At 47.3% G+C, this 25,060-nt stretch overlaps 1 protein-coding gene across 1 annotated transcript in view; it reads right to left on the bottom strand.

Moving 5' to 3' along the window:
- The window catches only part of LOC138287313 (zinc finger protein 91-like), a 47,678-nt gene that overhangs the window by 8,737 nt on the left and 13,881 nt on the right, over positions 1 to 25,060 (bottom strand). The window lies entirely within an intron of this gene.

The following is a 25,060-nucleotide window of genomic DNA, read 5'->3' as shown; positions in this document are numbered from 1 at the left end:
ACATGTCACATGGTATTAACTTCTGAAAAGGAGGTGATTTACCAGTGTTCCCAGAGTAACTTAGTAAAGGAAGGACGCTCACGGAGCACCTATGTGGTACTGGTGCTGCTTTAGGTAGATGCACATGGATTAGATTTAATTTAAAGAAGAATTGATTGTGGAAAAACAGAGGGATCAGGCTGGGCTGTTGTTATTTAATAACTCTTCAGAAAATATATAACAAAGGTAACTCTTCAGGAAGTATATAACAAAAATACCTCAATTCACACACTTCAAATAAATGCTTCCCTGTTCACATTGGATCAGCTCAAATGCCAACTCCAGTCTTCACCTTACTGTTTATCAAGTCACCCTTGACACTTTCAAAAGCTCCCCTGGTTCAAGCATTACTGTTTTTTTCTAACCTGAAAGATTGGAGCATTATTGCGAGTTGAGGTGGGCTTCCTATTGCCATAACATCTGCCCATCTCCCTCAAACTAGCAGAGCTTATAGTGCCTGATTCTGGCCCTGAAAGACAACTTAAAAAGCAAGTCTTTAGTTCTTTCTAAAGTAGGCAACGGTCTTTAAGATGCAGCTCCTTCCAGGGCCTTTTTGTAAAAAAGAATGAGTGGTTGATTGTAACGCCCGACCTTTACATTATACGCAGAGATAAGGCAAACAAACATTGATTCATATAATTTATTATTCAACAATATCAGTCATTAAGAGAATCCATCACAACTAATAATTCACCGGATATATCCCCGCAACGGATGTGTGCATTTAACCTTTTTCCTCTTTTTCTGCCTTCACGTGGTATCTGACTTAATGTTGTAAGTTTGGGACCTAGGATGCTCCTTTGTGACTGGATGGGCATTGGGCAGATCGGTGTGAGTTATCCACAGGTGAGGCTGCATTTCTACCTTTACATATTTCTTATATTCAAGTTTACCTAATTTCCTATCCTTCAGCTCCCTTACGTCTGGAGACTCACTCTGCAGCGTTCAGCAGAAGTCAGATAATGGCCTTACAGTCAAGAGGCCACGGCTGTCAGCGTAGGGATTACAAGCTTATTTTTGGAAGCTCGCCTGTGAGGTACAAACAGAGGAGGCACATAGGTATTTGTCTACGAGGTACAAACAGAGAAGGTGCACCGGTAGGTGCTTAGGAGGAACAGAAGAGGAGCAGAGGTAGGTGTTCATGAGGTACAAACAGAGAAGGTGCACCGGTAGGTGCTTAGGAGGAACAAAAGAGGTGCAGAGGTAGGTGCGAATGAGGTACAAACAGAGGAGGCGCACAGGTAGGTGTTCATGAGGTACAAACAGAGGAGGCGTACAGGAAGACGTGTATGAGTTACAAACATAGAAGGTGCATAGGTAGGTGCATGTGAGGTAGAAACAGGAGGTGCACATGTAGGTGCTTATGAGCTACAAACAAAGGAGACACACAGGTAGGTGCCTATGAAGTACATAGAGAGACGGTGCAGAGGTAGGTGTTTCTGAGGTATAAACAGAGGAGGCGCACAGGTAGATGCTTATGAGCTACAAACAGAGGAGGTTCACATGTAGATGCCTATGAGGGAGTGAATGTTTGATTTGTTCCGTATTCCTTCCATCATCTGTTCTTTTTGCTTTTGTCGTCCGAAGGTCAGGCACCAGACTACCTCTGCTCCAGCCGGTAGTGCCTCTCTTTGACCCCTTGTCAACTTCAGATGTGATGCTCTCTGCCCCATCCTTCTGGGAAGCGCTGGCAAGTTGGGAATTCTCACTCCCCCACTTTTTGCCAAGGAAATAGCACTATTGATGCCCATGTGAAACGTGTGTCTCTATGGGGCATGCATGGGCACTTGGCTCTACCTGTTCTTTCTGTACACAGGAGGCGTGCACCCTGCACTCCATCCACCCACATTTCAATCTGCGTTTTGCCTGCTACGTAGTGGAAAGGTGTTAACCAAAAGTAATTACCATACAGCATGGTCAACAACAGTACAAACTTCCCCATATGCGAGATCGACTAAAGAATAGCTGGCAGTAGCATACACTTTGTCACACCCCCAGAATAATTACATGTGTAATCTGACTGACTGATGGAACGTTTGCAGTTTTTTTTTTTCCACCACCATCTTTATTACATTTTGTTCGCATTGAACATAATTTCAGCGTAGTGGGAGAGAAAAATCAGGTAAAATTGCTAAAAAACCGATAAGACAGCAACTGTAAAAGAAAATTGCAATTTTTGCTGTTTAGTACCCAGACGTTAGGTTACACCTAATTTTCTTATTTTTTTCCTCCCAAAAAATTTACCTGATTTGCTTCTAACCTAGGCAAAATTTGACGAATCTAAACCAAATCCGGCATAAAACTGGAATTTATTTTTTAGTCCAGTTCGATCTGCTAATAACTGTGGCACAGTTTGATAAATCGGCACAGAATTTAGCAGAGTATTAGGACACTTGTAATAGGCCTCAAGAAAATGACAGAAGGCCTACTCTGATCAACACACGACGTAGAAAACAAATGTGCAGCGGTGTACATGATACATGAAAAGTACAGGCCTCGGTTTGAATACAATGGTCACGCAGGGATGCAGGGACAGAAAGGAGAATGAAGAGAGAGGCCAGGTGCAGGGTAAAAGCAGTCACAGTCCGACTTCGCATGCCATAGATAATTTAGAAGGACGCATACACAAAGGAGAGTCTGAGCCACTTTCTGATTCCAGGGTTAGGAGAAGGGGTAAATCATGACAGGCTGAAAGGGAGACACAGCACTAGATGTTTGTGTTTCAAGGTTGGCAGGGAGTGGCAGACAGACCGTAAAACTTCAAAGTAGGCAGACGTGTAGGGAGGACAGATTGATAGAGTTCAAAGGGTAGGATCAAAGGTCACTGTGTATGTAGGAAGATATATATGTATTATATCGGTTATTGCTGAATTTTAGTAACAGGTAGTCAGATAGCGTTTAAAGAATTATAGTCTTTGTTAATTGTAAATGTAATGAAGGAGATGGAACTTAGGTGCCTACCAAGAGCATAAAAATCGCTGATTGTAAGAGCTGAGTTGAGTGTGGCTTCAGTTACACAACTGTGCTGTACTTCTGGCCATATTTTATTTACTTATAAATATACTCAATTATTATTAGAATTGTGTCACTTCTTTATTTCTGACAAAAACTCAACTACATTTTGGCGAGCGGCAGCCAGGAGCCCGCTACTTCCTTAAGTCCCTGGATGCAGCTGAAGGAAGCACCGCCGGTGACGCTTCAATAGAACATTGCGCTCAAACCAGGTGAGAATGACACCTGTCTGTTCAAGCGGACGGGCGAAATTCCAGAGCCTGCTTACCTAAAGAGTAGGATGGGTTGGGCTTCGAACTCTGATAGTTAAAAGTGCATAATTCTGTTGTAATTGTAGTATGTGGAAGTAAGTGCATGCAGGATTTGTGTGTTTTAAAAAAAATATAATGTTGATGTAGAAATGAAATGTGATATCCCGGCCAGGCTGGAAGACACACTATTGCCCATATTATGGCAATGGCGGTAAATCCCACTTACCGCCACGCTGACTACTGACAACATACCGCTGCAGCGGCAGCTATCCGTATATCATGACACACACACACCAATACGTCACTATTTAGCCACACACACAAGTCCGCCACACCAAAGGTCAGTGATAAACCGGCGGTATCAAAACCCACACCGTTACGCCAAAAGAACAACGCCCATCACATTATGACCCACGAATCACCACGGCGGACATTCAATAGCGGTAAACCATTGGCGGTACATACTGCCACGCTCAAAATACACACATACCAAACAGCACAACATTGGACAATTCGAGTTACACACACTTGACACCCATACACACACCACACCCACACACACCACTATAAAATACACACCCACAGTACCCACAACCCTTTACCATTACAAACAATTGCGACAAGATAGACACCACGACCACAGACAAGACCAGAGCCACACACCACCATCACCTATACACCACCCACGCACCTCACAACATGTAGGAAGGTAGCCTCCATCTAGCATTGTTACCCCCACTTTTGGCCTGTTTGTGAGTATATGTCAGTGTGTTTTTACTGTCTCACTGGGATCCTGCTAGCCAGGACCCCAGTGCTCCTAGTGAAAACCCTATTTGTCAGTGTGTTTTATATGTCTCACTGGGACCCTGCTAACCAGAACCCCAGTGCTCATAGGTTGTGGCCTGAATGTGTTCCCCGTGTGGTGCCTAACTGTGTCACTGAGGCTCTGCTAACCAGAACCTCAGTGCTTATGCTCTCTCTGTATTTACAATTGTCACTGCAGGCTAGTGACCATTTTTACCAATTCTGATTGGCACACTGGAACACCCTTATAATTCCCTAGTATATGGTACCTAGGTACCCAGGGTATTGGAGTTCCAGGAGATCCCTATGGGCTGCAGCAATTCTTTTACAACCCATAGGGAGCTCAGACAATTCTTACACAGGACTGCCACTGCAGCCTGAGTGAAATAACATCCACGTTATTTCACAGCCATTTTTCACTGCACTTAAGTAACTTATAAGTCACCTATATGTCTAACCCTCACGTAGTGAAGGTTGGGTGCAAAGTTACTAAGTGTGAGGACACTCTGGCACTAGCCAAGGTGCCCCCACATAGTTCAAGGCAATTTCCTCTGACTTTGTGAGTACGGGGACACCATTACACGCGTGCACTACATAAAGGTCAATTCCTATATGTAGCTTCACAATGGTAACTCCAAATATGGCCATGTAACATGACTACAATCATGGAATTGTCCTCCCATGCCAAATCAGGTATGGGGTGCCAATCCCATGCATCCCCAGGGCTCCAGCATGGACACCGGGTACTGCCAAACTAGCTCTCTGGGGATTTCACTGCAGCTACCGCTGCTGCCAACCCACAGACAGGCTTCTGCCCTCCTGGGGTCTGGGCAGCCCAGTCCCAGGAAGGCAGAACAAAAGATTTCCTTAGAGAGAGGGTGTTACACCCTCTCCCTTTAGAAATAGGTGTCAAGGCCTGGGAGGAGTAGCCTCTCCTGGCCTGTGGGAGTGCTTTGAAGGGCACAGATGGTGCCCTCCTTGCATAAACCAGTCTACACCGGTTCAGGGATGCCTCAGCCCCTGCTCTGGCACAAAACTGGACAAAGGAAAGGGGAGTGACCACTCCCCTGTCCATCACCACCCCAGAGGTGGTGCCCAGAGCTCCTCTAGTGTGTCCCAGACCTCTGCCATTATGAATGCAGAGGTGTGAGGGCACAATGGAGACCTCTGAATGGCCAGTGCCGGAAGGTGATGTCAGAGACCCCTCCTGATAGGTGCTTACCTGGTTAGGTGGCCAGTCCTCCTCTGAGGGCTATTTAGGGTCCCTCCTGTGGGTTTCTCGTCAGATACCGAATGCAAGAGCTCACCAGAGTTCCTCTGCATCTCCCTCTTCGACTTCTGCCAAGGATCGACCGCTGACTGCTCCAGGACGCCTGCAAAACCGCAACAAAGTAGCAAGACGACTACCAGCAACATTGTAGCGCCTCATCCTGCTGACTTTTTCAACTGTTTCCTGGTGGTGCATGCTCTGAGGGCTGTCTGCCTTCACACTGCACTAGAAGCCAAGAAGAAATCTCCTGTGGGTCGACGGAATCTTCCCTCTGCTAACGCAGGCACAAAAACGTCTGCATCACCGGTCCTCTGGGTCCCATCTTGTAGGAAAGTACCATTTTGCCTGGCAAGTTAACCCCATATTTCACTGTATATATGTTGTTTTAGTGTATGTGTCACTGGGAGCCTGCCAGCCAGGGCCCCAGTGCTCATAAGTGTGCCCTGTATGTGTTCCCTGTGTGATGACTAACTGTCTCACTGAGGCTCTGCTAACCAGAACCTCAGTGGTTATGCTCTCTCTGCTTTCCAAATTGTCACTAACAGGCTAGTGACTAATTTCACCAATTCACATTGGCATACTGGAACACCCTTATAATTCCCTAGTATATGGTACTAAGGTACCCAGGGTATTGGGGTTCCAGGAGATCCCTATGGGCTGCAGCATTTCTTTTGCCACCCATAGTGGCTGACTATTCTTACACAGGCCTGCCAGTGAAGCCTGAGTGAAATAACGTCCACGTTATTTCACAGCCATTTACCACTGCACTTAAGTAAGTTATAAGTCACCTGTATGTCTAACCTTCACCTGGTAAAGGGTGGGTGCAAAGTTACTTAGTGTGTGGGCACCCTGGCACTAGCCAAGGTACCCCCACATTGTTCAGGGCAAATTCCCCAGACTTTGTGAGTGCGGGGACACCATTTCACGCGTGCACTATACATAGGTCACTACCTATGTATAGCGTCACAATGGTAACTCCGAACATGGCCATGTAACATGTCTAAGATCATGGAATTGTCACCCCAATGCCATTCTGGCATTGGGGAGACAATTCCATGATCCCCCGGGTCTCTAGCACAGAACCCGGGTACTGCCAAACTGCCTTTCCCGGGGTTTCACTGCAGCTGCTACTGCCAACCCCTCAGACAGGTTTCTGCCCTCCTGGGGTCCAGCCAGGGCTGGCCCAGGAAGGCAAAACACAGGACTTCCTCAGAGGGAGCGTTTTACACCCTCTACCTTTGGAAATAGGTGTCAGGGCTGGGGAGGAGTAGCCTCCCCCAGGCTCTGGAAATGCTTTGATGGGCACAGATGGTGCCCATCTCTGCATAGGCCAGTCTACACCGGTTCAGGGATCCCCCAGCCCTGCTCTGGCCCGAAACTGGACAAAGGAAAGGGGAGTGACCACTCCCCTGACCTGCACCTCCCAGGGGAGGTGCCCAGAGCTCCTCCAGCATGCCCCAGACCTCTGCCATCTTGGATTCAGAGATGTGCTGGCACACTGGACTGCTCTGAGTGGCCAGGGCCAGCAGGTGACGTCAGAGACTCCTTCTGATAGGCTCTTACCTTTCTTACTAGCCTATCCTCCTTCCTAGGTAGCCAAACCTCCTTTTCTGGCTATTTAGGGTCTCTTCTTTGGGGAATTCTTGAGATACTGAATGCAAGAGCTCACCAGAGTTCCTCTGCATCTCCCTCTTCACCTTCTGCCAAAGGATCGACCGCTGACTGCTCAGGACGCCTGCAAAACCGCAACAAAGTAGCAAAGATGACTACTGCAACCTTGTATCGCTTCATCCTGCGGGCTTTCTCGACTGTTTACTGGTGGTGTATGCTCTGGGGGTAGCCTGCCTCCTTGATGCACCAGGATCTCTGAAGAAATCTCCTGTGGGTCGATGGAATCTTCCCCCTGCAACGGCAGGCAACAAAAGACTGCATCACCGGTCCTCTGGGTCCCCTCTCAGCACGACGAGCCTGGTCCCTGGAACTCAGCAACTCTGTCCAAGTGACTCCCACAGTCCAGTGACTCTTCAGTCCAAGTTTGGTGGAGGTAAGTCCTTGCCTCCCCACGCTAGACTGCATTGCTGGGTACTGCGTGATTTGCAGCTGCTCCGGCTCCTGTGCACTCTTCCAGGATTTCCTTCGTGCACAGCCAAGCCTGGGTCCCCGACACTCTAACCTGCAGTGCACAACCTTCTGAGTTGTCCTCCGGCGTCGTGGGACTCCCTTTTCTGACTTTGGGTGGACTCCAATTCACTCCTCTTCTAAGTGCCTGTTCCGGTACTTCTGCGGGTGCTGCCAGCTTCTGTGAGGGCTCCCTGACTTGCTGGGCGTCCCCTCTGTCTCCTCATCCAAGTGGCGACATCCTGGTCCCTCCTGGGCCACAGCAGCATCCAAAAACCCTAACTGCGACTCTTGCAGCTAGCAAGGCTTGTTTGCGGTCTTTCTGCGTGGGAACACCTCTGCAAGCTTCTTCACGACATGGGACATCCATCCTCCAAAGGGGAAGTTCCTAGTCCTCTTCGTTCTTGCAGAACCCAAAGCTTCTTCCATCTGGTAGCAGCTTCCTTGCACCCTCAGCTGGCATTTCCTGGGCATCTGCCCACTCTCGACACTGTCGCGACTCTTGGACTTGGTCCCCTTCTCTTACAGGTACTCAGGTCCGGAAATCTACTGTTGTTGCTTTGCTGGTGTTTGTTTTCGTTGCAGAATCCCCCTATCACGACTTCTGTGATCTCTGGGGGTTGTAGGTGCACTTTACACCTACCTTACAGGGTCTTGGGGAGGGCTATTTTTCTAACCCTCACTGTTTTCTTACAGTCCCAGCAACCCTCTACAAGCTCACATAGGTTTGGGGTCCATTTGCGGTTCGCATTCCACTTTTGGAGTATATGGTTTGTGTTGCCCCTATACCTATGTGCTCCTATTGCAATCTATTGTAACTTTACACTGCTAGCATTACTTCCTTTTGCTATTACTGCATATTTTTGGTATTGTGTACATATATCTTGTGTATATTTTTCATCCTCATACTGAGGGTACTCACTGAGATACTTTTGGCATATTGTCATAAAAATAAAGTACCTTTATTTTTAGTATATCTGTGTATTGTGTTTTCTTATGATATTGTGCATATGACACCAGTGGTATAGTGTAGTGCTTTCCTCTTATTTAGTTTCTAAGCACTAACATAACACAACAGAAATGCACTTCTGAGGTCAAAGAAGACTTTTATTGTTGTTATATGAATGACGAATTAGTAGCTTTCAAGTCCGCGTTAATCAAACAAAATATATCAGTTTGCAATATACACAGCAGGTTATATTTATAAGATATTGAATGCAAAGCAAAACAAATACTTCACCGTGTAGGAACTATTTACAGCTACATCTTTCTAAGGTCTGCAAGCTGAGGACCCCTGTCAGCCGCGAGAAAGAGAGATTCATCTACCCACACGGGATTGCTGGCAGCCTGCGCCAAGCTCCAGCACGAGGTCCGGCAGATTCGAATCTGACTCTCTGCAGCCTGTTACATTTGTTACAAAGGTGTGCCCCCTCCTCTCAGACCCGGGAAACTGAGCAAGCCTTTTGGAGACTGGCCAGGTCTCCAAGACTACTCCTGTTCCCAAGCTCAAGGGAAGAGAAACGACGCCCATGTACTCTCTCTTATCAGGTCTAGTCTACTGTGAGAGCAAAACATCTTGGTTCTCTGGTGCAAAAACACAGCTTGGAAAAATACAGAACTCCACGTTAAAGGCAATGGGCAGCTAACCTAAATATCAAATGCAATGTCATGTTAAAGGCAATAGGCAGCTAACCTAAATATCAAATGCAATGTCTAGTGTCATGTCAAAGCCAATAGGCATCTAAGCTGAATACAAAATACAATGTCTTATATCATGTCAAAGCCCATAGGCAGCTGAGCTGAATATAAAATGCAATGTATAATATCATGTCAAAGCCAATAGGCAGCAGAGCTGAATACAAAATGCAATGTCTAATATCATGTCAAAGCCAATAGGCAGTTAAGCTGAATATCATGTCAAAGCCAATAGGCAGTTAAGCTGAATACAAAATGCAATATATAATATCATGTCAAAGCCCATAGGCAGAATATCTAATAGCATGTCAAAGTCAATAGGCAGCTAAATTGAATACATCATGTCAAAGTCAATAGGCATGCAATGTCAAAGCCAATAGGCGGCTAGACTGGATACAGCATGTCAAAGCCAATAGGCAGAATACAGAATGTAATGGCTAATGCAATGTCAAAGCCCATAGACGGCTAAACTGAATACAGAAAGTAATGGCTAATGCCATGTCAAAGCCAATAGGCACAATACAGAATGTAATGACTAATGCAATGTCAAAGCCCATAGGCGGCTAAACTGAACAAAACATACCATGTGCTACTGGTGAACATTGAGCAACTAATATGCGCAGTGGTGAAACACAAAGTCATTGGTCAAAACAAAACTTTATCAAATGGCAGGACATTCCGCCCTTTGACCAATGAATTTTTGTTTCACATATCTCATATTTCAAAAAAAAAAAAAAAACATCAGCACAAAAAAAAAAACATTATGATCAAAGCAATCCCCGTAAAGCAATAGAAGTGAATTAACACATTGATTTCAAAACCTTTCACATCAGATACATCTACATAGAAAAGACTGGGCAATTTTTTTTTCTGAATGAGTCTCTAATTCAACAGTGTTAGCAATTTGATGTGGCGTGAGTTCTACTCATGTAAAGGTGCACGGTCCACCTGAAAGGTTTTCTGGAAGGTAAGCAAAAGTCAGAGTTCCATACGAGAGGGAAAAAAAAAAAAAAAAAAAACACAGCAAACAAGTTGAACTTGAACTGAAGGCGCAGTTTGCGCAAAATGGATCCATGGTGCTGGCACTTTACTCAGCCAGGTTCAGGTTGGGGATTCGGTCCCTTCCCCGACCCCACACGCACACACCGGAAGGGGGACCACACAGCACACTCAGGGACAGTGGCGAAACGTGGTCGGATCTGTAAGTGGCCTTTTCACATTTCTGGGGCACCCACATAGCCATCCCCACTAAGGCAGAATTCTGGGTGAACACTTCTCTCTCTGCATTTTTCTCATTAACATCTGCAAGGTAATTGAACCAGTTAGGTACAAGCCATGTGGCTAAAACATTATCAAAGAACCAAAAATCAGCATAAAAATGACACATCTCATCTTGCTTTAAAATCTGACACACATTATACAACGCTGTTCCTTCTACTGTGCCAGAAAGCAACATTTCAGTCAATGAATCATTAGTAAAACAAACATGCTTTTTATCTTCAGTGTACACGAATTCAAATGGTGCACACAATTTCATCGGTAATTCTTTTATCTGTGGAACTCTAGCCCTGTCTTGCAAGTGCCAGATCCATTGTATGATTCTAGCTAGGGGCACTATTTTCTTTCCTTGTTCATGATTTAAATGTACATAAGTATTTCCTTCTTGCACTGCGCAGAAACCTAAAGTCTGCATTATTTCATTTGCCAAATCACAAGCGCGCAGCTGCATATAATTTTTCACAGTGACCATATACAAAAGTGTTAGGATTTCTCTCAAATGAGGGCTATTCTTTTTCCAAAAATCAAACAAGCTAATGAAAGTCGGCTCTTGCTCTAAAATCTTTCGTTTTACTTGTGCATTTTGCAACGGTAACTCGTAAATCACATTCTGGTCTCTCTCCTCCGTGTTATCAGTTAAGGAATGCATTTTGGCTGCCAAAAACCCTGGCTCACACGGAAACTCAGTGCAGCTCGGAGCTGTCTTAACCCCCTCATTACTGGAATGGGACAAGAAAGATTCTTCAAAAACAGCCCTTTTATAACTTTCAGTCTTATTTTGAATTATTGTATCCTGGCTAATTTGCTCACGTAAATTCCTATTTTCATGTTCCAACTTCCTACATTTCTCCTGCATTTCTCTGTAAGCAGATAAAGGTATCCAGACCTTTCTGTCATCATTACTTCCAAAACACACGTTTTCTACATATATACAACGGGAATTATTTCTCAAAACATTATCAGGCCTTTTAGCTACACATGCATTTTCTTCTGTAATTCCCCAAACAGAAAACAATTCACAGTTTTTCTTAGCACCATCAGGCAGTTCATCAACACATGTATTCTCAGACATGGTCTGCCGTGCTACTGTGATTCTCCAAACAGAAAACAATTTCTGTAATTCTCCAAACAACAAAAAACAATTACACTTTTAAAGTGTGCACTTAGAAATCTACTAACTCGTCAAACCCTTTAATCACCTCTTAATGACCGACCCCACGACTCCAGGTACCAATTGTAGTGCTTTCCTCTTATTTAGTTTCTAAGCACTAACATAACACAACAGAAATGCACTTCTGAGGTCAAAGAAGACTTTTATTGTTGTTATATGAATGACGAATTAGTAGCTTTCAAGTCCGCGTTAATCAAACAAAATATATCAGTTTGCAATATACACAGCAGGTTATATTTATAAGATATTGAATGCAAAGCAAAACAAATACTTCACCGTGTAGGAACTATTTACAGCTACATCTTTCTAAGGTCTGCAAGCTGAGGACCCCTGTCAGCCGCGAGAAAGAGAGATTCATCTACCCACACAGGATTGCTGGCAGCCTGCGCCAAGCTCCAGCACGAGGTCCGGCAGATTCGAATCTGACTCTCTGCAGCCTGTTACATTTGTTACAAAGGTGTGCCCCCTCCTCTCAGACCCGGGAAACTGAGCAAGCCTTTTGGAGACTGGCCAGGTCTCCAAGACTACTCCTGTTCCCAAGCTCAAGGGAAGAGAAACGACGCCCATGTACTCTCTCTTATCAGGTCTAGTCTACTGTGAGAGCAAAACATCTTGGTTCTCTGGTGCAAAAACACAGCTTGGAAAAATACAGAACTCCACGTTAAAGGCAATGGGCAGCTAACCTAAATATCAAATGCAATGTCATGTTAAAGGCAATAGGCAGCTAACCTAAATATCAAATGCAATGTCTAGTGTCATGTCAAAGCCAATAGGCATCTAAGCTGAATACAAAATACAATGTCTTATATCATGTCAAAGCCCATAGGCAGCTGAGCTGAATATAAAATGCAATGTATAATATCATGTCAAAGCCAATAGGCAGCGGAGCTGAATACAAAATGCAATGTCTAATATCATGTCAAAGCCAATAGGCAGTTAAGCTGAATATCATGTCAAAGCCAATAGGCAGTTAAGCTGAATACAAAATGCAATATATAATATCATGTCAAAGCCCATAGGCAGAATACCTAATAGCATGTCAAAGTCAATAGGCAGCTAAATTGAATACATCATGTCAAAGTCAATAGGCATGCAATGTCAAAGCCAATAGGCGGCTAGACTGGATACAGCATGTCAAAGCCAATAGGCAGAATACAGAATGTAATGGCTAATGCAATGTCAAAGCCCATAGACGGCTAAACTGAATACAGAAAGTAATGGCTAATGCCATGTCAAAGCCAATAGGCACAATACAGAATGTAATGACTAATGCAATGTCAAAGCCCATAGGCGGCTAAACTGAACAAAACATACCATGTGCTACTGGTGAACATTGAGCAACTAATATGCGCAGTGGTGAAACACAAAGTCATTGGTCAAAACAAAACTTTATCAAATGGCAGGACATATAGTAGGAGCTTTACATATCTCCTAGTTCAGCCTAATGGTCGGTCAGCCAGCAGCTCTGGTCGTCTGGATCTGGATGACCAACCTGGCCCATCAGGGACCTCCGGACAGTTGGTTACCCAGGCACAGTCACACATCATCACAGAGCCTCCCCCCTCAGGAAACACCACCACAGCACCCACCCAGCATCCCCATGCTTCTGTCCCCAGGACACATCAATCAGCAGTGTGTCCACCACTACAGGGACCCCAGGGCACACCTCGTACCCAAGACAATCAGGGACCTGGGGTCAGTGGCAGTGGGCACATGGTTCAGGGGACAGAGGCACAGGACAACCGGGAAACTGGGAGGAGTGCTGTCAGCCAGGTGGAGGACAGGACCAGGGAACCAACTCTCCTCTCCACGAGGCACTCACCAAGATCCTGGGAGCATACCAACATTCCCAGGATACGCTGGGCCAGATCCTGGACAACGTGCAGGAGAACAGGCGGCTGCAGGAGGGACAGCACCAGGGGATCAGGGAGGAATTGAAGTCCATCAACACCACCCTGGTCTCCATTGCAGGTGTGCTGGCAGACATGGCCAACATTATGAGGGAGGCAGTCTTACAACAGCGGGCCCCTGCCACTAGCCAGTCAACTGAACTGCCCTCCGCTTCTGCTGCCGATAGTGGACAGGAGGGCCTGCCAGAGGACCAACAGGCCACCAGCACCCCTCCCCCTGCAGAAGGAGAACCACCCTGCAAACATTCCCTGCGATCCAAGCAGAAGCCAGAGACTATTGCCAAGACCCCTGCCAGGAAATAAGACTCTCCTGATTGTCACCCTTGTGTCCCACTCTGTCACCCTGTCCACCTTTGTAGGAAAGTACCATCTTGCCTGGCATGTTACCCCAATTTTTCACTGTATATATGTTGTTTTAGTTGTATGTGTCACTGGGAACCTGCCAGCCAGGGCCCCAGTGCTCATAAGTGTGCTTGAAAGTGTTACCTGTGTTATGACTAACTGTCTCACTGAGGCTCTGCTATCCAGAACCTCAGTGGTTATGCTCTCTCATTTCTTTCCAAATTGTCACTAACAGGCTAGTGACCAATTTTACCAATTCACATTGGCATACTGGAACACCCTTATAATTCCCTAGTATATGGTACTGAGGTACCCAGGGTATTGGGGTTCCAGGAGATCCCTATGGGCTGCAGCATTTCTTTTGCCACCCATAGGGAGCTCTGACAATTCTTACACAGGCCTGCCACTGCAGCCTGAGTGAAATAACGTCCACTTTATTTCACAACCATTTACCACTGCACTTAAGTAACTTATAAGTCACCTATATGTCTATCCTTTACCTGGTAAAGGTTAGGTGCAAAGTTACTTAGTGTGTGGGCACCCTGGCACTAGCCAAAGTGCCCCCACATTGTTCAGGGCAAATTCCCCGGACTTTGTGAGTGCGGGGACACCATTACACGCGTGCACTACACATAGGTCACTACCTATGTGTAGCTTCACAATGGTAACTCCGAATATGGCCATGTAACATGTCTAAGATCATGGAATTGCCCCCTCTATGCCATCCTGGCATTGTTGGCACAATCCCATGATCCCACGGGTCTGTAGCTCAGTCCCGGGTACTACCAAACTGCCTTTTCAGGGGTTTCACTGCAGCTGCTGCCAATCCCTCAGACAGGTTTCTGCCCTCCTGGGGTCCAGCCAGGCTTGTCCCAGGATGGCAGAACAAAGGACTTCCTCAGAGAGAGGGTGTTACACCCTCTCCCTTTGGAAAAAGGTGTTAAGGCAGGGGAGGAGTAGCCTCTCCCAGCCTCTGGAAATGCTTTCATGGGCACAGATGGTGCCCATTTCTGCATAAGCCAGTCTACACCGGTTCAGGGACCCCTCAGCCCTGCTCTGGCGCGAAACTGGACAAAGGAAAGGGGAGTGACCACTCCCCTGACCTGCACCTCCCCTGGGAGGTGCCCAGAGCTCCTCCAGTGTGCTCCAGACCTCTGCCATCTTGGAAACAGAGGTGCTGCTGGCACACTGGACTGCTCTGAGTGGCCAGGGCCAGCAGGTGACGTCAGAGACTCCTTCTGATAGGCTCCTTCAGGTGTTGCTAGCCTATCCTCTCTCCTAAGTAGCCAAACCCTCTTTTCTGACTATTTAGGGTCTCTGCTTTGGGGAATTCTTTAGATAACGAATGCAAGAGCTCATCAGAGTTCCTCTGCATCTCTCTCTTCACTTTCTGCCAAGGAATCGACTGCTGACCGCGCTGGAAGCCTGCAAAACTGCAACAAAGTAGCGAAGACGACTATTGCAACTCTGTAACGCTGATCCTGCTGCCTTCTTGACTGTTTTCCTGGTGGTGCATGCTGTGGGGGTAGTCTGCCTCCTCTCTGCACTAGAAGCTCTGAAGAAATCTCCAGAGGGTCGACGGAATCTTCCCCCTGCTACCGCAGGCACCAAAGAACTGCAACATCGGTCCCCTGGGTCTCCTCTCAGCACGACGAGCGAGGTCCCTTGAATCCAGCAACTGTGTCCAAGTGACTCCCACAGTCCAGTGACTCTTCAGTCCAAGTTTGGTGGAGGTAAGTCCTTGCCTCCCCACGCCAGACTGCATTGCTGGGAACCGCAACTTTTGCAGCTACTCCGGCCTCTGTGCACTTCAGGCGGAAATCCTTTGTGCACAGCCAAGCCTGGGTCCACGGCACTCTAACCTGCATTGCACGACTTTCTAAGTGGCCCTCCGGCGACGTGGGACTCCTTTGTGCAACTTCGGGTGAGCACTGTTTCACTCCTCTTCGTAGTGCCTGTTCCAGCACTTCTGCGTGTGCTGCCTGCTTCTGAGAGGGCTCCTTGTCTTGCTCGACTCTGTAGGAGGCTGGACTGGCTTGTAGTGAGTACCAAGGGGTACTTGCACCTTGCACCAGGCCCAGTTATCCCTTATTAGTGTATAGGGTGTCTAGCAGCATAGGCTAATAGATAATGGTAGCTTAGCAGAGCAGCTTAGGCTGAACTAGGAGACGAGTGAAGCTCCTACAGTACCACAAGTGTCATATGCACAATATCATAAGAAAACACAATACACAGATATACTAAAAATAAAGGTACTTTATTTTTATGACAATATGCCAAAGTATCTCAGAGTGTACCCTCAGTATGAGGATAGCAAATATACACAAGATATATGTACACAATACCAAAATATGCAGTAATAGTATTAGAAAACAGTGCAAACAATGTATAGTTACAATAGGATGCAATGGGAACACATTGGGATAGGGGCAACACAAACCATGTACTCCAAAGGTGGAATGCGAACCACAAATGGACCCCAAACCTATGTGACCTTATAGAGGGTCGCTGGGACTATTAGAAAATAGTAAGGGTTAGAAAAATAGCCCACCCCAAGACCCTGAAAAGTGAGTGCAAAGTACACTAAAGTTCCCCAAAGGACATAGAAGTCGTGATAGGGGAATTCTGCAGGAAAGACACAAACCAGCAATGCAACAACGATGGATTTCCAGTCGAGGGTACCTGTGGAACAAGGGGACCAAGTCCAAAAGTCACAAGCAAGTCGGAGATGGGCAGATGCCCAGGAAATGCCAGCTGTGGGTGCAAAGAAACTGCTACTGGACAGTAGAAGCTGAAGGTTCTGCAGGAACGACAAGGGCTAGAGACTTCCCCTTTGGAGGATGGATCCCGCACGCCGTGGAGAGTCGTGCAGAAGTGTTTTCCTGAAGAAAGACCGCCAACAAGCCTTGCTAGCTGCATATCGTGCAGTTAGGGTTTTTGGATGCTGCTGTGGCCCAGGAGGGACCAGGATGTCGCCAATTGCGTCTGGGGACAGAGGGGGCGTCGAGCAAGACAAGGAGCCCTCTCAGAAGCAGGCAGCACCCGTAGAAGTGCCGGAACAGGCACTACGAAGATGCGTGAAACGGTGCTCACCCGAAGTCGCACAAAGGAGTCCCACGTCGCTGGAGGACAACTTAGGAAGTCGTGCAATGCAGGTTAGAGTGCCGTGGACCTAGGCTGGACTGTGCACAAAGGATTTCCGCCGGAAGTGCACGGAGGCCGGAGTAGCTGCAAAAGTCGCGGTTTCCAACAATGCAGTCTGGCGTGGGGAGGCAAGGACTTACCTCCACCAAACTTGGACTGAAGAGTCACTGGACTGTGGGAGTCACTTGGACAGAGTTGCTGGATTCAAGGGACCTCGCTCGTCGTGCTGAGAGGAGACCCAAGGGACCGGAAATGCAGCTTTTTGGTGCCTGTGGTTGCAGGGGGAAGATTCCGTCGACCCACGGGAGATTTCTTCGGAGCTTCTAGTGCAGAGAGGAGGCAGACTACCCCCACAGCATGCACCACCAGGAAAACAGTCGAGAAGGCGGCAGGATCAGCGTTACAGAGTTGCAGTAGTCGTCTTTGCTACTATACTATGTTGCAGTTTTGCAGGCTTCCAGCACGGTCAGCAGTCGATTCCTTGGCAGAAGGTGAAGAGAGAGATGCAGAGGAACTCTGATGAGCTCTTGCATTCGTTATCTAAGAAATTCCCCAAAGCAGAGACCCTAAATAGGCAGAAAAGAGGGTTTGGCTACTTAGGAGAGGGGATAGGCTACTAACACCTGAAGGAGCCTATCAGAAGGAGTCTCTGACGTCACCTGGTGGCACTAGCCACTCAGAGCAGTCCAGTGTGCCAGCAGCACCTCTGTTTCCAAGATGGCAGAGGTCTGGAGCACACTGGAGGAGCTCTGGACACCTCCCACGGGAGGTGCAGGTCAGGGGAGTGGTCACTCCCCTTTCCTTTGTCCAGTTTCGCGCCAGAGCAGGGCTAAGGGGTCCCCTGAACCGGTGTAGACTGGCTTATGCAGAATTGGGCACATCTGTGGCCAAGAAAACATTTCCAGAGGCGCGGGGGAGGCTACTCCTCCCCTGCCTTCACACCATTTTCCAAAGGGAGAGGGTGTAACACCCTCTCTCAGAGGAAGTCCTTTGTTCTGCCATCCTGGGACAAGCCTGGCTTGACCCCAGGGGGGCAGAAACCTGTCTGAGGGGTTGGCAGCAGCAGCAGCTGCAGTGAAACCCCAGGAAAGGCAGTTTGGCAGTACCAGGGTCTGTGCTACAGACCACTGGGATCATGGAATTGTACCAATAATGCCAGGATGGCATAGAGGGGGCAATTCCATGATCTTAGAAATGTTACATGGCCATATTCGGAGTTACCATTGTGAAGCTACATATAGGTAGTGACCTATATGTAGTGCACGCGTGTAATGGTGTCCCCGCACTCACAAAGTTCAGGGAATTGGCCCTGAACAATGTGGGGGCACCTTGGCTAGTGCCAGGGTGCCCTCACACTAAGTAACTTTGCACCTAACCTTTACCAGGTAAAGGTTAGACATATAGGTGACTTATAAGTTACTTAAGTGCAGTGTAAAATGGCTGTGAAATAACGTGGACGTTATTTCACTCGGCTGCAGTGGCAGGCCTGTGTAAGAATTGTCAGAGCTCCCTATGGGTGGCAAAAGAAATGCTGCAGCCCATAGGGATCTCCTGGAACCCCAATACCCTGGGTACCTCAGTACCATATACTATGGAATTATAAGGGTGTTCCAGTAAGCCAATGTAAATTGGTAAAATTGGTAACTAGCCTGTTAGTGACAATTTGAAAGAAATGAGAGAGCATAACCACTGAGGTTCTGATTAGCAGAGCCTCAGTGAGACAGTTAGTCACTACACAGGTAACACATTCAGGCACACTTATGAGCACTGGGGTCCTGGAGAACAGGGTCCCAGTGACACATACAACTAAATCAACATATATACAGTGAAAAATGGGGGTAACATGCCAGGCAAGATGGTACTTTCCTACACCAAGTAGGTGTTGTTCAGGGTGGACCAGTTTCTCAATTACCATAGTAACACTGGCACCAGTGTCCCTGTAGGCCTGAACCTCAACACCATTTATTAGGGGTAGTTGCTTGTACTTATCCATGTTAAGGGGACAAGCAACTAAGGTGGCTAAATCAATAGCCCCCTCAGAGACTAACACAGCCTCTGTGGTCTCCCTAATCAGACCAACCCCAACTAAGTTACCAATAGTGAGCCCAGCTACTCCCTTGGATTGGCTATTAGTAGGTTTGCTCCCACCACCACTGCTATTAGTAGGGACACTAGGTGTAGCAGTAGGGGTTGTAGTGGTAGGAGGCTTGGTGCTTTTCTTTGGACAACTGGGATCTGTTGTCCAATGGCCTTTTATTTTACATAAATAGCACCATGGTTTCTTTTCCTTGTTTTGATTGGAACAGGATTTGGGCCCACCACCCCCACCAGAGTGTTTTTGTGGGCCTGATGAAGACTCATTTTTAGATTTGTCCCCACCCTTGTCAGAAAACTTACCATCCTTCTTCTTATTGCCATCTTTGTCACTCCCTGTCTGAACTTTTCTGTTCACCCTTGTTCTGACCCATTTGTCTGCCTTCTTTCCCAATTCTTGGGGAGAGGTCAGATCAGAGTCCACCAAGTACTGGTGCAACAAATCAGACACACAAATATTAAGAATATGCTCTCTCAGGATCAAGTTATACAGGCTGTCATAATCAGTAACTTTACTGCCATGTAACCACCCCTCCAAGGCCTTCACTGAATGGTCAACAAAATCAACCCAGTCTTGTGAAGACTCCTTTTTGGTCTCTCTGAACTTTATCCTGTATTGTTCAGTGGTTAAGCCATAACCATCCAGGAGTGCATTCTTAAGAACTGTAAAATTATTGGCATCACTTTCTTTCACAGTAAGGAGCCTATCCCTACCTTTTCCACTAAATGATAGCCATAGGATAGCAGCCCATTGCCTTTGAGGGACATCCTGTACAACACAGGCCCTCTCAAGTGCAGCAAACCACTTGTTAATGTCATCCCCCTCCTTATAAGGGGGAACTATCTTATGCAGATTCCTTGAATCATGCTCTCTTGCAGGATGACTATGGGGAATACTGCTGCTGCCACCATGGGTTTCTAAACCCAGTTTCTGTCTTTCCTTCTCTACTTCTAAGGATTGTCTATCTAAATCCAGCTGTTGCTGTTTAAGCTTCAGTCTGGATTGCTCCACTCTCAATCTATTGAGCTCCCTTTCTAACATTCTGTCATCAGGGTGGGTGGGAGGGACATTCCTAGACACAGACGTATGGTGAGAATGGACAGAAGGAGACCTATCCCTTACAGAAGGCACCCTAACAGCTTGGCTAACAGAAACATCACTTCTACTGTGGTGAGAAGGAATACTCTTGTTATGATGTGAGACAGCACTATCTGTATGGTGTGACTCAACCTCAGTACCAACTATGCTAGACTGTCTAGTAATGGGCAGGCTGAGAAGTTTCTTTCTTGAATCTTTTCCTGGGGGAGTCCCTGGATAAGATTGGGAACCATTAGCTATTTTTTCAACAGATGGGGCCCCTTTGGCCTTATCTTGTTCTCTAAGCATGTTAAGCAACAATTCCAAAGAAGGATTCTTCCCTACACTCAAACCTCTTTCTATACAGAGACTCCTTGCTCCTTTCCAGCTAAGGTGGTCATATGCAAGTTTGGACAGATCAACATTTTGGCCTGTGCCAGACATTTTAGAAGAGTTTAAGTGACAGAAAAAGTGAAGAAAACGTTTTTCAGAACTTTTTAGAAAGACAGAAAAAAACTTTTAAAACTTTTTAAGAACTTTTAGAAAGTTTAGAAGTACTTTTCAGCACTTAGAAAAGAGTGAAAAGAGGAAATGCAAAACTTTTTAGCAATGTGTACACACACTGAACTTGTTTTGTATATTTTTCTCTTATGAAAAGTACAATGACAAGAGTGGTAAGCAGTCTCAAAGCACTTATCCCACCGCTGCACAACCAATGTAGGAGGCTGGACTAGCTTGTAGTGAGTACCATGGGGTACTTACACCTTGCACCAGGCCCAGGTATCCCTTATTAGTGTATAGGGTGTCTAGCAGCTTAGGCTGATAGATAATGGTAGCTTAGCAGAGCAGCTTAGGCTGAACTAGGAGACGAGTGAACCTCCTACAGTACCACTAGTGTCACTTGCACAATATCATAAGAAAACACAATACACAGATATACTAAAAATAAAGGTACTTTATTTTTATGACAATATGCCAAAGTATCTCAGTGAGTACCCTCAGTATCTCTCAGTATGAGGATAGCAAATATACACAAGATATATGTACACAATACCAAAAATATGCAGTATAGTATTAGAAAACAGTGCAAACAATGTATAGTTATAATAGGATGCAATGGGGGCACATAGGGATAGGGGCAACACAAACCATATACTCCAAAAGTGGAATGCGAACCACGAATGGACCCCAAACCTATGTGACCTTGTAGAGGGTCGCTGGGACTGTAAGAAAACAGTGAGGGTTAGAAAAATAGCCCACCCCAAGACCCTGAAAAGTGAGTGCAAAGTGCACTGAAGTTCCCCAAAGAGCACAGAAGTCATGATAGGGGAATTCTGCAGGAAAGACCAACACCAGCAATGCAACAATGATGGATTTCCAGACTAGAGTACCTGTGGAACAAGGGGACCAAGTCCAAAAGTCATGATCAAGTGGAGAGTGGGCAGATGCCCAGGAAATGCCAGCTGTGGGTGCAAAGAAGCTGCTACTAGGAAGTAGAAGCTGAGGATTCTGCAGGAACGACGAGGGCTAGAAACTTCCCCTTTGGAGGATGGATGTCCCACGTCGTGAAGAGTCGTGCAGAAGTGTTTTCCCGCCGAAAGACCGCAAACAAGCCTTGCTAGCTGCAAAGCTCGCGGTTAGGGTTTTTGGGTGCTGCTGTGGCCCAGGAGGGACCAGGATGTCGCCAATTGCGTCAGGGGACAGAAGGGACGCCCAGCAAGACAAGGAGCCCTCTCAGAAGCAGGGAACACCCGCAGAAGTACCGGAACAGGCACTACGAAGAGGAGTGAAACGGTGCTCACCCGAAGTTGCACAAGAGAGTCCCACGCCGCCGGAGGACAACTCAGGAGGTCGTGCAATGCAGGTTAGAGTGCCGTGGACCCAGGCTTGGCTGTGCACAAAGGAAATCCTGGAAAAGTGCCCAGGAGCCGGAGTAGCTGCAAAAGACGCGGTTCCCAGCAATGCAGTCTGGCGTGGGGAGGCAAGGACTTACCTCCACCAAACTTGGACTGAAGAGTCACTGGACTGTGGGAGTCACTTGGACAGAGTTGCTGAGTTCAAGGGACCTCGCTCGTCATGCTGAGAGGAGACCCAGAGGACCGGTGATGCAGTTCTTTGGTGCCTGCGGTTGCAGGGGGAAGATTCCGTCGACCCACGGGAGATTTCTTCGGAGCTTCTAGTGCAGAGAGGAGGCAGACTACCCCCACAGCATGCACCACCAGGAAAACAGTCGAGAAGGCGGCTGGACCAGCGTTACAGTGTCGCAGTAGTCGTCGTGCTACTTTGTTGCAGTTTTACAGGCTTCCAGCGCGGTCAGCAGTCGATTCCTTGGCAGAAGGTGAAGAGAGAGATGCAGAGGAACTCTGATGAGCTCTTGCATTCCTTATCTCAGGAAATCCCCAAAGCAGAGACCCTAAATAGCCAGAAAAGAGGGTTTGGCTACTTAGGAGAGAGGATAGGCTAGCAACACCTGAAGGAGCCTATCAGAAGGAGTCTCTGACGTCACCTGCTGGCCCTGGCCACTCAGAGCAGTCCAGTGTGCCAGCAGCACCTCTGTTTCCAAGATGGCAGAGGTCTGGAGCACACTAGAGGAGCTCTGGGCACCTCCCAGGGGAGGTGCAGGTCAGGGGAGTGGTCACTCCCCTTTCCTTTGTCCAGTTTCGCGCCAGAGCAGGGCTGAGGGGTCCCTGAACCGGTGTAGACTGGCTTATGCAGAAATGGGCACCATCTGTGCCCATGAAAGCATTTCCAGAGGGTGGGGGAGGCTAGTCCTCCCCTGCCTTAACACCTTTTTCCAAAGGGAGAGGATGTAACACCCTCTCTCTGAGGAAGTCCTTTGTTCTGCCTTCCTGGGCCAAGCCTGGCTGGACCCCAGGAGGGCAGAAACCTGTCTGAGGGGTTGGCAGCAGCTGCAGTGAAACCCCTGAAAAGACAGTTTGGCAGTACCCGGGTCTGTGCTACAGACCTGTGGGATCATGGGATTGTGCCAACAATGCCAGGATGGCATAGAGGGGGCAATTCCATGATCATAGACATGTTACATGGCCATATTCGGAGTTACCATTGTGAAGCTACACATAGGTAGTGTCCTATGTGTAGTGCACGCGTGTAATGGTGTCCCCGCACTCACAAAGTCCGGGGAATTTGCCCTGAACAATGTGGGGGCACCTTGGCTAGTGCCAGGGTGCCCACACACTATGTAACTTAGCACCCAACCTTTACCAGGTAAAGGTTAGACTTATGGGTTACTTATAAGTTACTTAAGTGTAGTGGTAAATGGCTGTGAAATAACGTGGACGTTATTTCACTCAGGGTGCAGTGGCCGGCCTGTGTAAGAATTTTCAGAGCTCCCTATGGGTGGCAAAAGAAATGCTGCAGCCCATAGGGATCTCCTGGAACCCCAATACCCTGGGTACCTTAGTACCATATACTTAGGGAATTATAAGGGTGTTCCAGTATGCCAATGTAAATTGGTGAAATTGGTCACTAGCCTGTTAGTGACAATTTGGAAAGAAATGAGAAAGCATAACCACTGAGGTTCTGGATAGCAGAGCCTCAGTGAGACAGTTAGTCATAACACAGGTAACACATTCAGGGCACACTTATGAGCACTGGGGCCCTGGCTGGCAGGGTCCCAGTGACACATACAACTAAAACAACATACATACAGTGAAAAATGGGGGTAACATGCCAGGCAAGATGGTACTTTCCTACAGCAACAGCAACCATGTACTCCAAAAGTGGAATGCCAACCACGAATGGACCCCAACCCTATGTGAGCTTGTAGAGGGCCGCTGGAACTGTAAGAAAACAGTGAGGGTTAGAAAAATAGCCCACCCAAAGACCCTGTAAGTTAGGTGTAAAGTGCACCTACAACCCCCAGAGAGAACAGAATTCGTGATAGGGGAAGTCTGCAAGGAAAACCAACACCAGCAATGCAACAACAGTGGATTTCCGGACCTGAGTACCTGTAAGACAAGGGGACCAAGTCCAAGAGTCGCGACAGTGTCGAGAGTGGGCAGGAGCCCAGGAAATGCCAGCTGAGTGTGCAAGGAAGCTGCTACCGGATGGAAGAAGCTTGGTGTTTTCCATGAACGAAGGGACTAGGAACTTCCCCTTTGGAGGATGGATGTCCCACGTCGTGAAGAAGCTTGCAGAGGTGTTCCCACGCAGAAAGAACGCAAACAAGCCTTGCTAGCTGCAAGGGTCACGGTTAGGGTTTTTGGATGCTGCTGTGGCCCAGGAGGGACCAGGATGTCGCCACTTGGATGAGGAGACAGAGGGAGCCCTCACAGAATCAGGCAGCACCCGCAGAAGGACCGGATCAGGTACTTAGAAGAGGAGTGAACCGGAGTCCACCCGAAGTCACAAAAGGGAGTCCCACGACGCCGGAGGACAACTCAGAAGGTTGTGCACTGCAGGTTAGAGTGTCGGGGACCCAGGCTTGGCTGTGCACGAAGGAAATCCTGGAAGAGTGCACAGGAGCCGGAACAGCTTCAAATCAGGCGGTACCCAGCAAAAGTAAAAAAGCCTTGGTGTTATTTATGTAAAGTAAAAGGCCATTGGACAACTGATGCCAGTTGTCCAAAGAAAAGCACCAAGCCTCCCACTACCACAACCCCTACTGCTACACCTAGTGCCCCTAGTAATAGCAGTGGTGGTGGGAGCAAACCTACTAATAGCCAAACCAAGGGAGTAGCTGGGCTCACTTTTGGTAATTTAGTGGGGGTTGGTCCTGTTAGGGAGACCACAGAGGCTGTGTTATTCTCTGAAGATGCCATTGATTTGGCCACCTTGGTTGCTTGTCCCCTTAATATGGATAAGTACAAGCAACTTCCCCTAATAAATGGTGTT

The sequence above is a fragment of the Pleurodeles waltl genome, chromosome 4_1 (genome assembly GCF_031143425.1).
Source record: "Pleurodeles waltl isolate 20211129_DDA chromosome 4_1, aPleWal1.hap1.20221129, whole genome shotgun sequence".
NCBI lineage: Eukaryota > Metazoa > Chordata > Amphibia > Caudata > Salamandridae > Pleurodeles > Pleurodeles waltl.
This window is presented reverse-complemented; position numbering and strand designations above follow the sequence as displayed.